Source organism: Xenopus tropicalis, chromosome 7 (genome assembly GCF_000004195.4).
Source record: "Xenopus tropicalis strain Nigerian chromosome 7, UCB_Xtro_10.0, whole genome shotgun sequence".
Classification (NCBI taxonomy): Eukaryota; Metazoa; Chordata; class Amphibia; order Anura; family Pipidae; genus Xenopus; species Xenopus tropicalis.
The window spans coordinates 32,827,161-32,844,709 of NC_030683.2; the positions used below are offsets into that span (position 1 = coordinate 32,827,161).

Below are 17,549 nucleotides of genomic sequence, written 5' to 3' on the forward strand. Positions count from 1 at the left end.
GATACGTCTTTCACATTTGTTATCAGATAGGGCAATAAGAAAATGCATTTCTTGGATATAGTTATTAACCCTTGCTATAAAGTGGGGGGCATCCGATGTAGAGATATAACCCAGCAATCTGCTACTCATAACTGTGCCTGTAGAATGGTGGAATGTTTACTCAGACCTGGGCAAGGAAAGTTAACGGAACATTTCAAATGGAAGATGCTCTTTGGTTTATTTGCATACAAAAAGCTGTTGCAGGGTCGTCTTCCTTTAATGTTGTGCCCTGGCACCGGGCTGATTAACCTGATTAACTTAGGGCTATGAGAGGATCCCTTTCTCACTGTATATGAACCTTACACTGTAGGGAAAAGAGAACCTGCATGTTGGGCTCATACAGATCCACACATAAAGCAACATATGGATATGTCCCTGGCTCTGTGCTGCAATGGTATCTAATAGCCTGTGTCCATGTGACCATGTGACCACAGGGCAAGAGACCTCAACCGTTGGAAAGTGACAGTTGGCCAGAAGACTTCAGTGACAGAAGAAGAAGTAGCAGGGAGTTCTTACAGAAAAAATGAAGAGGAGCCGTCCAGATTTTAGCGACAGGAGCCCCAGACACTCACGGGAGAAGAAGAGAAGAGGAGAGAGTAAAGAAGAGGAAGAAGAAAAGTTAAAGAAGAGAGAGAGGAGTCCTGAGGAGCAGCCACCCGATGAGTGCTGCAGGGAGAAACGGAGAAGGGAGGAGAGTGATGAAGGTAAAGAGAAATCACTTAAAAATGGCTAAATTGCAAAAATGATTGGCCCACGTGATTAAGGGGCCCATGCAGTACATGGGAGCAGCAAAACATGGGAACAGATAGAATTCAACTAAAATGGAACTGTTTCCAGTGCTGAATTAACTATTATTATTCCATAAACTGTAAATAAACTCTCTCTTTTCCCCACTAGGAGGAGCCGGAGCCGGGAGATCCCAAGCGCAACCTTCAAGGCCAAACCCACTCAGCATCTCCAGCTACAATTTCTATTCTGAGCTGGGAAAAGGAGGATTCGGCAAAGTGAGCTTCCCATTAGATACAGCTCTTTTTTGTTGTCTATAAATCCAAAATGTGGTAGAAAGTGAAATAAATGAATTATCTAGGGATTATTTTCAATCAGGTGTAAATAAAAAATATGAATAATTTCCATCTTTGTGCTCTAATAACACAGTTACATATATTGACTCTCTTTGTGCCTTTCACAGGTTATACTGGCTACATTAGGAGGCAGAAAGAAACATGTGGCTGTAAAATCCATCAAGAAGACCAAAGAGACTGATTACAGCAGCCTTCTTACTGAGGCCCAAGTACTTAACATCGCCAGAGACTGCCGGTTCCTTTGCCAAGGCTATGCCGCTTTTCAAACACAGGTACTACCAACTGCTATAGTCATACATCTGATCCCCTAACATAATGCCCTACATATTATATATATTACAGCCATTACAAATGACATGCCTCCACATAACAAGCAAACAAAATATACAGCACAGTTTATAAAACAAATACCTTCCTAAAGCCATTATACACATTATTTCAGGTCTGCTTGCCTTGTGCACCCCATACATGTTTATGCAGGGTTTTTACAGCCAGCACTGCATTCTGCCTGTTGAGATTAATAACAACATGCAGCATGACTTATATTCATATAATATATAAATATATATATTGTATTCTTTGTGTGCAGCATTTTCAGGATATTTATTACTGAAAAAATGAGGATTCCATTCTATTTGGCTTTACATTTATTTGCACCATTATGTAATTCATAAAAATAAGTACCACCCTACGTTGTAAGTCTTGTGCCATTTCTTCCTTCTCTTGACACTTTGCAATTGTCTGTGTAACCAGCGGCACGCCTTTTATGTCATGGAATTCCTGAGTGGGGGAAGCCTTGAGGATGAGCTGGATCAATACGGCAGCCTAGATATACAGAGAGTACGGTAAGTATTATATTGGTACAGGTACAATATCACTAAGAAATAGATTTATACAAATTGTACCTATACAAAGGATGGAATAATACAATAAGTACATTTTGACACTGGGGAGCATCATATTTAAATTTCATATTACATGATAATCTTTATGGAGGTAACCATTATTTCCCTGTTTAACAGGTTCCATTCGGCGGAGATGATCTGCGGCCTGCAGTTCCTGCATAACAAGGGGATTATCCACCGGTCAGTATACAATTTTTCCTCTCTGTAACATTGCTGCAAATCAGCAGCCCTTGTCTTTTTTTTATCTAATTCCTTTTATCGTTATATTACAGAGACATTAAACCCCTGAATATTCTGTTGGACCATCGAGGGCATGCAAAAATCTCCGATTTCGGCCTGGCCAAGCAGAATATCTTCCGCGGCGACACCACGATTGGCAGGGCTGGAACTGTGGGATACATGGCCCCGGAGGTGAGATATGCAAATAGAGTATAATTACAGCCGAAACCTAGTAAAAGCAAGAAGTATAGGAGAATGTGCCCTGGACAACAGAACAGAATATACAATACAGCTGATGTCTTACAAAGACGTAAAGTTTTAACTGTTAGACAAATAATTATTTAAGGACAAGGATAGAGTAATATACTGGAGGGGGGTATAGGCACTCCAAAGTTTAATAACTCTTTTTCCCTGGACCAGTGCTCCTGTTTGGAAATAATTACAGGGATCACACTCTATATGTGCCAGGTTGCCATCTTACCGATATTCAAAAAGCCCCCCCCCCCCCCTTGTGGTTTCTGCATACAGTAGTTACATTTTCTCTACATATTACTGTACTGTGCATGCAAAAGGGAGGCTCGGAAGGTACTAAGAAGATGTTGGCACAACACTTGCCCCTTGTTGAAAAGAGCATTAAAATACCAAGATGCAATATACTGTAGGTATTGGTACAAGTGGGCCACTGGAGAGAACCAACTTATCTGCAACAGTTTCTTAATTACATGATAAACACTGTATTACTATCTCAGGCTTATACAGAGCTTCAGTGCCAACTGGATTGTGCCAGGCATCACCCATATTTGCAGTTGTAGTTATACCCTTACAGAATTTATTGGGTCCTGGAAAATATGACTGTTCTGACCCAAGCTAGGGAACCAACTGATCTCATGAATTACTCCCTACACTCATTGGCCAACTAAACCCACTGAACTCCGTTGCCAATATTAAGCCAGTAAACATACTTAAAAGGTGGCATTTTGCAACTTGGTAAGAGATTTATATTTCTTTTTAAGATTCTACATAGAAGCCCCTACACTGCAGCAGTAGACTGGTGGTCATTTGGCATCACCATCTGCGACATGGCCACCGGCAAACTGCCCTTTGACCACAGCGACGATGAGGAGCTCATTCATGCCACCAAACACCATGATCCCGAAATACCTAAATGGCTGGATGAAGATCTAAAAAATCTTCTGGGCAAGGTGGGTCCCAACAGTGCTATAGAAGTATTGCAAGAAATATATTTCTCATCCATTAGCGATATTAAAACAATTGTCCTTTGATCCTTTAGCTTCTTAAAAGGAAGCCGAAATGGCGCCTTGGACTGCGAGGGAACATCAGGCGCCACCCATTCTATCAATCCATTGATTGGGTGGTGCTGGAAGAGAAAGGCGCAGAACCACCTTTTCAGCCCAAAACAGTAAGTACATGGAATGGTGGGGAATACAAAATTAAAAATGATTATAGCCCTGGGTGAATAGCACTGACTAGTGAAATAGGTGGGTCAGAAAGCAATGAGTTAAACTTGAATTTAAGCATTAAGCACACAAGTCTCTATACTCACACAGCCATGACAGCCCACAGAAAACCTATACACATTAAACAAATGTCTCTGCAAAGACAAGCAATATGGCACTTGCATATTTCCATTGCAGGCTTTATTGTATATTATAAAATACATGGCCAACTGTTCACAGTGGATTTTGTATCATATTGACTATAATACTTTTTTCCCTTTCATGCAGCCACCAGCAAAATTATTCCAGCCACATAATGGAGAGCCGCCCCTGTCATTCCTCGGGGCCAAGGAAGATGAAGCTACATCAAGGGAAAGAAACATCGTTCCGGGCTTTTCATTTTTAAGTTCCAGCTGGCTGAAGTGAGTATATTGGTATGTGTGTAAGCCAGCCAATAATAACACCATGGTATTTCAATTGAGCAGAAAGAACATCAGCGGGCAGTTGGCATTACTGTGGGCTTCAAGACCAGCTCTAGCTGCTGCACAAAGGCCGGATCATCCTCTGCAACTCCTGTTTCAACCGTCAGCTCCTCCTTCACCTGGGATTCCATCTCCCAGAGTATGAGACTGCCGGGTAACATCAGGCCTGGAATTATGAGAGGCAGTCACTCATCTGGCACATCAAGACAGGTAAGTCCAGGTAAGTATTTATTTCTAAGAGAGAATGTGTGAGAGAATGTGAGCTAAGGGTGTAACAAGAAGGCCTGAAGATACTAAGATCCCAGCCTGCTTTGCCTTCCTGCACATCATGTCTATATAACCCATACCCTGTTAGTTATGTTTATAGTTCTGTAATTCTGTTGTTTTTCCAGGCCAAGGGTTTTTTTCCCTGTCCGAGGCAAATTACCAGCCGCTTCAGACAGGGTTTTTTTTTACCTTAGCCTGCAAATTTAGTTAAATCAGTTAAGGTTAAAGTTAAATGAGCAAAGGGTGGAACTTATAGACACGTGCAGTCGATGCCTCTTGTGTTGTCGTTGTCACGTTTGACATGTTTTCTGTTGAGGGGAGCCAATGGCAAATGATTCCCATTGGCTCTCCTCTGAGGCGTTACACCCGGAGGGAAAGGTGTGTGAATGCCGGTAACAGGGTTGAAGCCTTGACGTGGCGTTACTGCTCACATGTACAAACATGTGCTAATTCAACCAATGGTGCGACTGTGAGTAAAGTGTTTCATTGGCTCAATTTGTCTTTATTGAGTTTTAGATTTATTCAGGTCAAAATTGTCTTTAAGATTTGGGATTTATGTTTTAATATTAACTTTAAAGGGCTAATTTGTCTTAAAATTTAATTTTAGTATGATGTCGACAATGATATTCTGAAATAATTTGCAGTTGGTCATCATTTTTTATGGTTCTAGAATTATTTCACTTTTTGGCTATAAGCTCTCAATAAGCGAGAATTCTTCTTTATGTCACACGTTTATGTCTCATGTACAAACCAAGTGTAAAAAAAAAAAAAAAAAAATGTAAAAATGTATTTTACCAATAACGTATAATGTAATAATGGAGCACATTGACCTTAAAGCACCATACCCAAAGAAACACAGAGAAACTTGGAATGTAGGAAAAAATATTACTTGTTCCTTTTATTGCATTCACTGTCCCAATGCATCCCTGTGAGTATAACACAAGCGGGTACATTATTTGGCTTCTCAGCACACACCATGGAACATAATGAGAGCAAACCTTCAGCATTCATAATGTTTAATTAAGAAAAAGGGGTACTTACTGAATTGCTGTATTCTTATAGCATCTCTTTTACGGTAACTGCTACAAAATATCTTTTTATGTGCCAGTCTGTGGTTGCAAAGGAGGTTACGTGCCCTTCTTCTCCGTTACATCCAGGTCTGGGAATCATGGCCTTTGTCGAGAGCTTGTGGTATTGAAATATTACATATAAGTTCATTTCTTACTCTTTGGTAAACATGTTTCCTTTGATTGATGGTTACAGAGAAAAAGCACAGAATTCCATTGTGTCAATGTGCATATGTCGTACACCACAGATGCCACACAAACCTTTGAAGGGCACAGTTTTTTTTGCACAAACACATAGAAGCCGCCATTTCATTATATTTGCTTTGCTGTCCAAGGTCTCTCTAGAAGCAGCATGTTCCAGATAAAAATAGATGGGCAGCTGAGGGGAGTGTGAGTCTGATCATGTCATTATAGGGAATGAGATTATTTCATCAAAATATGCTCGTCTGGTTTTTGATGAGAGGCTTGAGAGGTCAAAGACCCTAAGATGCAAGACATGGACAATGCTGCAGCCAAAACACTGCACTAATTTGCAGGGAACCATGAAAGGTTTCATATGTGACAGCAGGGCTGCCATCAGAAATCATGGTGCCCCTCACCACTAAATTTTCTGGGCCCCCTCAGAAACTCCCCCAATGGCCCCTCCCATCAGTACAAAGGACACACAGACATGAGACATTGTTTGCCAGCAGTGCCCACCCCCCGTGTAAATTTAGCCAGCAGTGCCCCCCTAGGACATTGGTAGCCAGCAGTGTGCCCCCTAATACATTGATAGCCAGTATTGCCCCCCTAGTGCCTAGGTAGCCAGCAGTGCCCCATAATACATTGGTAGCTAGCAGTGCCCCCCTGTGCATTGGTAGCCAGCAGTGCCCCCTTAGTGCATTTGTAGCACCCAGTGCCCCCCCCCCAGTGGATTGGTAGCCAGCAGTGCCCCCCTAGTGCATTGGTAGCCAGCAGTGCCCCCCTTAGTACATTGCTAGGCAGCAATGCCCCCTAATACATTGGTAGCCAGCAGTGCCCCCCTAGTGCCTTGGTAGCCAGCAGTGCCCCGAATACATTGGTAGCCAGCAGTGCCCCCCCAGTGCACTGGAAGCCAGCAGTGCCGCATAATACAGTGGTACATCTGCAGTGTCCCCTCTAGTGCATTGGTAACCAGCAGTGCCCCCTCTAGTGCATTGGTAACCAGCAGTGCCCCCCTTAGTACATTGCTAGGCAGCAATGCCCCCTAATACATTGGTAGTCAGCAGTGCCCCCTCTAGTGCATTGGGAGCCAGCAGTGCCCCCCCTAGTGCATTGGTAACCAGCAGTGCCCCCCTTAGTACATTGCTAGGCAGCAGTGCCCCCTAATACATTGGTAGCCAGCAGTGCCCCATAATACATTGGTAGCCAGCAGTGCCCCCTAATACATTGGTAACCAGCAGTGCCCCCCTTAGTACATTGCTAGGGAGCAATACCCCCAAATACATTGGTAGCCAGCAGTGCCCCCCCCCCCCAGTTCAATGGAAGCCAGCAGTGCCCAATAATACAGTGGTACATCTGCAGTGCCCCCTTTAGTGCATTGGTAGCCAGCAGTGCCCCCCTAGTACATTATTAGCCAGCAATGCCCCCTAATACATTGGTAGCCAGCAGTGCCCCGAAATACATTGGTAGCCAGCAGTGCCACCCTAGTGCCGTGGTAGCCAACAGTGCCCCTAATACATTGCTAGCAAGCAGTGCCCCCCCCCCGTGCATTGGTAGCCAGCAGTGCCCCCCCTAGTGCATTGGTAGCACCCAGTGCCCCCCCCCCCCAGTGGATTGGTAGCCAGCAGTGCCCCCCTAGTGCATTGGTAGCCAGCAGTACCCCCCCCCCCAGTGCATTGACAGCCAGCAGTGCCATATACTGCTTGCACATTAGCCCAGCCTCCAATCCTTAAAAAGTGATAGAATGTGGTTTATGGCGTAGGTGTAGTCCATTATTTTAAGTAATACTGAAGCTGAAGAATGATCCAATTAACCTGAAAAATAACACTAATTAAGCTCTATTTATGTTCTGCATCAGCTTTATTACTGCAGATATATAGAGCTTAATAAATATAGAGCCTTTAGTTGTTTCACTATGATCAAACAGCTATAGATCATATTATAGCAGTGGGGCACAAATTGTGGCACTTTAACCAAGAAGTAGATGTCGGGGTCCCAGCCCTGAGTGCCACTTTGTCAAAATTTGAGATCAAACCATTATTTTCCATCTTACATCTAAAGTTAAAAGACTGAGTCTTATAGCCATGATGCAAATCTATGTAACCCTGTTATAGGGCAGCTAAACCAAATGCCACAAAGGGAGCCTACACTCAAATGGTCTGAGGGCCTTCATACCAGTATTCATTACTTACCCAGTACACGCTGTGCAGCTTTGGGATCAAGGAAATTTACTGGGTCATCTTCCTCCCCTTCTTTAAGCCAAGCCTGGCTCTTCTGCCGGGCCCGTTTCTTTCGTTGTTTGGTTGGTTTCTCTTCCTCTTCCTCTACTTCATCAGAATCAGCCAAAATGTCTTCCATACTGAAAACCAGTTATGGACCATTCAGTGCACAGTCTACTAAAGGAGCCCATATACATTAAGATCTGCTCATTTGGTGAGGTCATCAAATAAGCAGATCTTTCTCCTAATATGCCCATCTAAGGTGGGTGATATTTGGCAAAATAATCAAATTACAATGAATGGTATAGGAGCCGCATCAATAAAACCACGCGGTCCCCAATCCAATGGGAAAACCAAACCTGCCCGACACCTTGCCATTTTTGGCCCAGATATCGGTCGGTTATGCCTGTTGGGGAACCCTATACGCAAGCAGATCAGCTGAATCGGTCTAAAGGACTTGATTCGGCAGCTTAAACCTGCCTGAGTATGGCCACCTTAAGTTTCTTCTTTCCAAGACCATATAGATGGTAATCTTCAAGCAACATGGACTTTACAAGCTCAAGCCTAGATCCATGGGCAGATAAGGGAGGGTTGGAATAACCAAAACACATGCAGGAAATACACTTTATTGCAGCTTTCAAGAAGTCCTAACAGAATTGTGGCATGAATACATCACTTTACTGCAGTAAAGCTAGCCACATGTTGAGTTACCTTCCTTGGTGAGGCCACCAAATGAGCATATTTCTGCCTGATTTGCCCACTCATGCGCTGGGCCAAATACTGTCCCTATGGAGACATATTAGACAAAGACCACATCAATGTGGCTATCCAGTCCTTGTCTGATAGGATTTTCAAAATTGCCCCGCAGATATTCGGTAACTCAGGTAAGTTAGCTAGGCCCTTCTGAGGGCCCCATAAACAGGCAAATAAGCTGCTGATTAGGTATGGAAACACTAAGTTGGCAGTTTTTTTTAGCCCTCAACAAAGACAGATAAATAATTAGGCAAATAGGCTCACAGTCAGTGAACGTAAATAACAGGTGACATGCATTCTGTGCCATCTATCCACAGGTAAAAAAGATTTAAAGAAATATGCAGAGTTAAAAATTTTGTTCTCTTTACTTTTTTCAAATTATATTAATACAGTATATTAATTCCTTAATTCGGAGCTTTCTGGATAACGGGTGTCCGGATAAGGGATTCCATTTCTGTATAAGGTTTGCAATTCTCTACTCAGCTGTGTGGGGATGGAGAAAATATATTCCCATTCCCACAGTGGCTAACTGACTGGAGAAGTAGCAACGCCGGCCTAGTTAGATCAATTCCAAGTAATGCAAAAAGGATAACCCAGAGAGCAGAAAGAGCAACTTACACCTTCCCCTAGTGACTAATTGCAAAACTTTAAGCACAACCTGTTTCAGCTTAACCAACCTTCCTCAGGTGCATACAGATATGGTGACAGCAAACAGACCTTTTAACCCCTGCACATATCAGCAAGTTACACCAGCTTCACAGAGAGGCCAGGTGCATAGTCATATATGTATTTAGTGATTACTGCCATCTAGTGGCCTGCTCCGAAATAGCACCACTACGCATCTCAAAATGTTGTTTCAATTGATTGACCACAAGTTCACATGTATTACAAAAAAAAAAAATAAAATAAAGAAAACCACAAAAAGCATCGTAACATTAGACGCAGTGCGTAGGCTGAAGGTACGCACAAAAAGAAAAGAAACTTGTAGGTTCACACTGAGATGTAAGTCTCTTGGGGGATAACACACACATAATAAACCGCACATTCTCTTCTCTATTTCCAGGAATCTTTCTATCTGCTTTGGGCAATACCATGCACCAAGAGGCTGGGTAAATCACAGATGTGAGAAACGTAATAGCGGAACTGCACATAGTACCCATAAAGGAAAGAAATGTGCACAGAAAGCAATATGACTGAAGCATCAAGATAAACTCTGTAGGTAGAGAGATTTTATGACCTAAGGAGGGGCCTAAATTATAGTTGAACTGCAACTTTCTGAGAAATCTCTGCTAGACTGAGAAACTAGCTCTGAATGATGCCCTCTGAGATGAAGTCCCCTGCCACCTCAGCCACCTTGTTTACTGACCCGTTTACCAGGGGATGAAAGGATGAAGTGCTTTTCAGGGAAGTCAGGAGTGTTTTCTGTAATTCTTCCAGATTGTTGTTTACAAATTCTTTGCATGGTGGCTGTTCCCCTGCACATATTTCCTCCAAAACTCTATAGGCTTTCTTCTGCAAACTGTGATTTTTATCCTGTGAAATACACAATAAAGCTTTATTATAACTGCCCAAATACAAATACTGCTTGTTGAGGTTCACCGTCTGTTTAGAGCCTCAAGATATGGCAAAATAGTGTGATAGATCTTAGTCATGGAGGGTTCATCTGCATACGGTGCCATGGCAATGATCAGGTCCAGCATATAAAATCTGTACAACAAAAACAGTATAAAATCTTACAGCTTGCACAGTTTTAAAACCCTTTCGGTAACAACTGTCTTGCCAGTAAACACACAGCATGGATCAAAAACTCAGGTGCCAGAAAAAAGTACCTCTAGGATGGGCACAGCCATAGGCTGAGTCTCCTATTCCTGCTATGGCTAGTTTTCCCTCCCCAACAGTTAACAACTTCCTCCTCCATGTCTGTTCCCTTTGATTGGCTGCTAATATACTGTGTGGTAACTCTCACCACTGCTACTCTCTTTCCAATCTCTCCTCAGTACTACTTCATTCTAGTGGCTATCCTCTGTACTAATACTTCCTTTCCTCTAGTGGCTATCCTCTGTACTAATACTTCCTTTCCTCTACTGGCTATCCACTGTACTAATACTTCCTTTCCTCTACTGGCTATCCTCTGTACTAATACTTCCATTCCTCTCGTGGCTATCCCCTGTACTAATACTTCCATTCCTCTAGTGGCTATCCTCTGTACTAATACTTCCTTTCCTCTAGTGGCTATCCCCTGTACTAATACTTCCATTCCTCTAGTGGCTATCCTCTGTACTAATACTTCCTTTCCTCTAGTGGCTATCCCCTGTACTAATACTTCCATTCCTCTAGTGGCTATCCTCTGCACTAATACTTCCTTTCCTCTAGTGGCTATCCCCTGTACTAATACTTCCTTTCCTCTAGTGGCTATCCTCTGTACTAATACTTCCTTTCCTCTAGTGGCTATCCACTGTACTAATACTTCCTTTCCTCTAGTGGCTATCCCCTGTACTAATACTTCCTTTCCTCTAGTGGCTATCCCCTGTACTAATACTTCCTTTCCTCTACTGGCTATCCACTGTACTAATACTTCCTTTCCTCTACTGGCTATCCTCTGTACTAATACTTCCATTCCTCTCGTGGCTATCCCCTGTACTAATACTTCCTTTCCTCTAGTGGCTATCCACTGTACTAATACTTCCTTTCCTCTAGTGGCTATCCCCTGTACTAATACTTCCTTTCCTCTAGTGGCTATCCCCTGTACTAATACTTCCTTTCCTCTACTGGCTATCCACTGTACTAATACTTCCTTTCCTCTACTGGCTATCCTCTGTACTAATACTTCCTTTCCTCTAGTGGCTATCCTCTGTACTAATACTTCCTTTCCTCTAGTGGCTATCCTCTGTACTAATACTTCCTTTCCTCTAGTGGCTATCCTCTGTACTAATACTTCCTTTCCTCTAGTGGCTATCCTCTGTACTAATACTTCCTTTCCTCTAGTGGCTATCCTCTGTACTAATACTTCCTTTCCTCTAGTGGCTATCCCCTGTACTAATACTTCCTTTCCTCTAGTGGCTATCCTCTGTACTAATACTTCCTTTCCTCTAGTGGCTATCCTCTGTACTAATACTTCCTTTCCTCTAGTGGCTATCCTCTGTACTAATACTTCCTTTCCTCTAGTGGCTATCCCCTGTACTAATACTTCCTTTCCTCTAGTGGCTATCCCCTGTACTAATACTTCCTTTCCTCTAGTGGCTATCCTCTGTACTAATACTTCCTTTCCTCTAGTGGCTATCCACTGTACTAATACTTCCTTTCCTCTAGTGGCTATCCCCTGTACTAATACTTCCTTTCCTCTAGTGGCTATCCCCTGTACTAATACTTCCTTTCCTCTACTGGCTATCCACTGTACTAATACTTCCTTTCCTCTACTGGCTATCCTCTGTACTAATACTTCCATTCCTCTCGTGGCTATCCCCTGTACTAATACTTCCATTCCTCTAGTGGCTATCCTCTGTACTAATACTTCCTTTCCTCTAGTGGCTATCCTCTGTACTAATACTTCCTTTCCTCTAGTGGCTATCCCCTGTACTAATACTTCCATTCCTCTAGTGGCTATCCCCTGTACTAATACTTCCATTCCTCTAGTGGCTATCCTCTGTACTAATACTTCCTTTCCTCTAGTGGCTATCCTCTGTACTAATACTTCCTTTCCTCTAGTGGCTATCCCCTGTACTAATACTTCCATTCCTCTAGTGGCTATCCCCTGTACTAATACTTCCATTCCTCTAGTGGCTATCCTCTGTACTAATACTTCCTTTCCTCTAGTGGCTATCCCCTGTACTAATACTTCCATTCCTCTAGTGGCTATCCTCTGCACTAATACTTCCTTTCCTCTAGTGGCTATCCTCTGTACTAATACTTCCTTTCCTCTAGTGGCTATCCTCTGTACTAATACTTCCTTTCCTCTAGTGGCTATCCTCTGTACTAATACTTCCTTTCCTCTAGTGGCTATCCTCTGTACTAATACTTCCTTTCCTCTAGTGGCTATCCTCTGCACTAATACTTCCTTTCCTCTAGTGGCTATCCCCTGTACTAATACTTCCTTTCCTCTAGTGGCTATCCCCTGTACTAATACTTCCAGTTCTATCTCTCTCCCAATTCCCACGAGTAGGGATGAGCGAATCTGCCCCGTTAGCTTCTCAGGTCTGGACGATCATTGATTGCCATTCCCAGGGTGCGTGCAATTCCCTTGAAGGTGCAAAATCCAGGTAACATTGTCCAGATCTGAAATCAGAGCGAATGTTTTGCATTAAAGCTTGAAGACAACGCTAATATGCGCTTATTGGCACCATCCATTTCGACAGGCAATTAGGGACCAGTAACACTGTAAAATGCCCAATAGGAATTAAGTGTAAAAATCAATTGGTTTGTCAGCAATTAAAAAAGACCGGTTAAAAAGTTGCTTAGAAAGGGTCCTTCTATAACATAACAAAAGTTAATACAGGTATGGCACCCCTTATCCGGAAACCCATTATCTGGAAAGTTCCAAATTACTGAAAGGCCATCTCCCGTAGACTCCAATACAAGCAAATAATTCTAATTTTAAAAATGTATCTGGTACCTGGTACTTGATCCAAATTAAGATATAATTAATCCTTATTGCAGGCAAAACAATCCTATTGGGTTTATTCAATAGTTAAATGATTTTTATTAGACTTAAGTTATGGAGATCCAAATTACAGAAAGATCCCTTATCCGGAAAACCCATTCTGGATAACAGGTCCCATACCAGTACAAAGTGAACGTCCCATTTAAGTTACCAGGAAGTACTCTGCTTACTTGCCACTGGAGGGTTTCACACATTTTTGCTTCAAGATTTCGGCCATCTTGATATAGATGAGCAGCTGAATATAAAGAGTTTTCAAAATAAGGGATCTTTCTATAATTCGGCTTACAATACCCTAGTCTTCTAAAAACCTTTTAAACATGAAAAACCTATTGGATTGTTTTGCCACCAATATGGATTAATGCAGCTTAGTTACCATTAAGTACAAGGTACTATAATTACAAACGAAAGAGAAAATAATTTAAAAAAATGTAATTACATGTTTAAAATGGACTCTATCGGTGATGGCCTTTTCCATTATTCAGAACTTTCTTAATAACAAGATAGGCAGATAAAAACAATTCTAAACTTAGGCTTTCCCTACTGAAAACAGCGGCATCAGAAATAGTTTATCCAGTTAGGTGCCGAGATTGAACCAATCAGAGCTGAGCAAGCATTTCCTCAAACTGTTTGTTTTCCACCAACAAAGCATCACTATTATGTACAGAGATCAACCTCAGTAAATACACAATAACCAAAGTTCCCAGCTTTTACTTTTAGGACTACTGAGTAAAGCAAATAAATGGTCCCAGAACCTGAACATTAGATAGAAGTCTTAATATTGAAGGGTACTAAATGCCTGCATGAAACCCTTGCAGAGGACTTGCTCTAAAACATTCGTGTAAGGACACATAGCAGGCCCCCCGTCAATGTCCTGGCCATGTTGATATTTGTACTTCCTTCCATGTTTTCCTTTATCTCCTTTATCTTTATATTTCCCTCATATTGAATTAGTGATGCATTATTTGAGTATACAGAGCCTTGTTTAAACTTACTTGTTGCTACGACGCCATAATCCTAGGATACCAATCGCTACTTATTAATTTGATTATGAATTACAATAACAAATGGAATCAACTGTTTCTTAACTGCTTTTATCCTTTGTCTAAATCTGCGCTGAACGAAATGAATGGAGACACAAAGAAGCGATCGTTAGAGTTTATTTATTGTTTGCTTTATTTCAACTCTCTTTAACATTATTGCAACATTCTGCTATGTCCTTTCATTATTATGTTGGGTTGAAAAAACCCCAACATACTGTTCTTCGATTTAAAATGCTGCTTTTCTCACACTATTTATGTTAGGGTCCCCAAACTTTTCGCTGTTGGTGACTAGGGGACTAAGGTTAAAGTTTAGAAAAAGTAGGTGGAGACACCAACAGCCAATCAGATTTCACTCAGTGACTTCACATGTTTTTCAAACCAACATTAAGTTTGTTCTCAAACTTCCCATTTTAGTTGTGGATTTAATTCTCCTTTAAAAATAACGTAATTTGTGAGTTGTTCCTCTATCCCTTATTTTTTGCAATGAGATTCAGCAGAGCAGAGAATTTACTGCTTTCAGTTGCAATTACACTTCCTAGTAACTTTAAAATCATTCATGTACAAGATCTATATGAGACATCATTTCACCATTACCAACAAATCCCCCTTTACTGGATCTCTGCCTTTAGGTTTCTGAGAGGAGCCACTAAGGTCACAGAACTAACTGGCGCCTGCAGTGCCTCGTCCTACAGCTTACAAACCATAGAGCACTTTCTTACTCTGAAACAGGGCACAATGTATTATATCATTAATATGTATTAGATATACGAGCCTTTGTCTCTTAATGCTCAATTACATCAATATCAATATCAAATTTATTACAGAATGATCACGTATGTTGCAATAACACAGTGATATATCATGATTTTTCGCTCAATACATAACATATGTCAATGTATAAAAGATGAATAATGATTTGTGTTGGAATGATTTAAAATCTCAAAGAATCTTACACCAGAATTATATTTTAAGAACATAAAAATCCAACACTCCTTTTTACAGTATTATCATAGACTTACAAGCACCTACATCACCTGCAAGTTTTAATTAGGCATTATACTATTGACAAATCTATCTATTTATCTTTCTATCTATCTATCCATCATATATGGAGGATATGTTATATTTCAGAGCCTAAATTTACAAAAGAAAGCAACAATCGGAGTCCTAGAATGACAGAGAAAACAAAATGAGGTTGAAGTAGTTGGGACTCACTTTTTCTTGTCTAGCAGAAGGGAGAGATGTGCGAGTGTCGGAGTCGTACAGACGCTTTAGTGTGCTGCTGTACCCAGAAGGATCGCTTTACAACTGTGTGCACTGATGACATAAATGTGGGAGGCTGCTTCCTCTGTGAGGTGCCCTGGCAAGGCTCTACCTTAGAGTAGATAAGAAATCCTCATGCTCTCTTTTGCCTGCCGAGAAGCAGTGAATTCAGTGAGTGCAGAACACAGATATTAACTCTCTCATTCACTAGGCTCTGTTACAGTAAACAGGGCCGCCATCAGGGGCTGCACCCTCTGGCATTGCCACAGTGACAACGAGTAACAAATAAGAAAAAAGTAAAAGGAATAGAGCACTCCATTATATGAAAAAACGCTTGTTTTATGTAACATACCAAAAAAAGGCAAAAGGAAGGATACCCAACGTATTTCAGCCCCACCTACGGGGTATCTGTCACAGTGATGATGAAGCACTGGTTTAACATACCCAATTTCTAAAAGATACTTGGACCAGTCTGATCAAATATAATTGACAACTGGTTGCTTATTGCTTGTGTCTGTGTTTGGAATTAGTATCTCTATCTCTAGATTTCTTGTTTCTTGTCTTATATGCTCCTTGGAATTAAGTTAAGGTTTTTATTTGATTGTGGAATGTGCTGACTTTTCTTGATGTAACTGAATATCAGGGTTGGACTGGCCCAGCAGGCTACTTGGGAAACTCCTTGTAGGCCCAGGTGTCTGACGGTCTTCCTGCTCACCCAACCATTGGTCCTTACATTTCAAGGAACACCGGTTTGTATCAGATGTGGTAAAGAATGTACTATAAATATGTCAATAAAGGATATCAAGCAATATCAGCATTTTGTGTATTTGTTATAGTAAGCAATTGTAGGAGATCCTAATTGCAGAAAAATTCTTATCCAGAAAACCCCAGGTTCTGCTCATTCTGGATAACAGATGCCATACCTGCTCTGCATTGGAATCTTTATAATTAAACCATAGTTGCAAAATTGTGATACGTCTTTCACATTTGTTATCAGATAGGGCAATAAGAAAATGCATTTCTTGGATATAATTATTAACCCTTGCTATAAAGTGGGGGGCATCCGATGTAGAGATATAACCCAGCAATCTGCTACGCATAACTGTGCCTGTAGAATAGTGGAATGTTAACTCAGACCTGGGCAAGGAAAGTTAACGGAACATTTCAAATGGAAGATGCTCTTTGGTTTATTTGCATACAAAAAGCTGTTGCAGGGTCGTCTTCCTTTAATGTTGTGCCCTGGCACCGGGCTGATTAACCTGATTAACTTAGGGCTATGAGAGGATCCCTTTCTCACTGTATATGAACCTTACACTGTAGGGAAGAGAGAGAACCTGCATGTTGGGCTCATACAGCTCCCTCACACACAAATGACAGTAAATGGTGTCCCATGAACACATAAAGCAACACAAATAGACTTTCATATATTAAACAGAATCTGATTTGGATCACAGACTAGACAAACAGATTGAAACCTATATACATATAGTATAAGTAAGCTGATAAACTAACAGCATGTGGAATGTATGGGAGTCACTAGCTACACTCATGGGTGCTCTGTAAATAAAAACAGCACTGGTTTATAGGGACCGGACTCTAAGCTGCAATGGCATCTTATAGCCTGTGCCCAGGTTGGGATATGTACTTGTCTCTGGGCTGCAATGGTATCTAACAGCCTGTGCCCAGGTTGGGATATGTCCCTGGCTCTGTGCTGCAATGGTATCTAATAGCCTGTGTCCATGTGACCATGTGACCACAGGGCAAGAGACCTCAACCGTTGGAAAGTGACAGTTGGCCAGAAGACTTCAGTGACAGAAGAAGAAGCAGCAGGGAGTTCTTCAAGATCTTACAGAAAAAATGAAGAGGAGTCGTCCAGATTTTAGCGACAGGAGCCCCAGACACTCACGGGAGAAGAAGAG

General features: G+C 41.6%; 2 long non-coding RNA genes across 2 annotated transcripts; both read right to left on the minus strand.

Moving 5' to 3' along the window:
• Nucleotides 1-1,758: 1,758 nt before the first annotated feature.
• LOC108645424 lies at nucleotides 1,759-10,726 on the minus strand. Its single transcript, XR_004223687.1, has 3 exons — nucleotides 10,037-10,726; nucleotides 7,891-8,057; nucleotides 1,759-1,946 (listed from the first exon to the last, which is right to left on the minus strand). It is a non-coding gene; the product is annotated as an uncharacterized LOC108645424 (long non-coding RNA).
• Nucleotides 10,727-12,858: 2,132 nt separating this feature from the next.
• Nucleotides 12,859-15,862, minus strand: LOC116412252. The gene is made up of 2 exons (XR_004223617.1): nucleotides 15,583-15,862; nucleotides 12,859-12,942 (listed from the first exon to the last, which is right to left on the minus strand). It is a non-coding gene; the product is annotated as an uncharacterized LOC116412252 (long non-coding RNA).
• Between the last annotated feature and the right edge of the window lie 1,687 nt (nucleotides 15,863-17,549).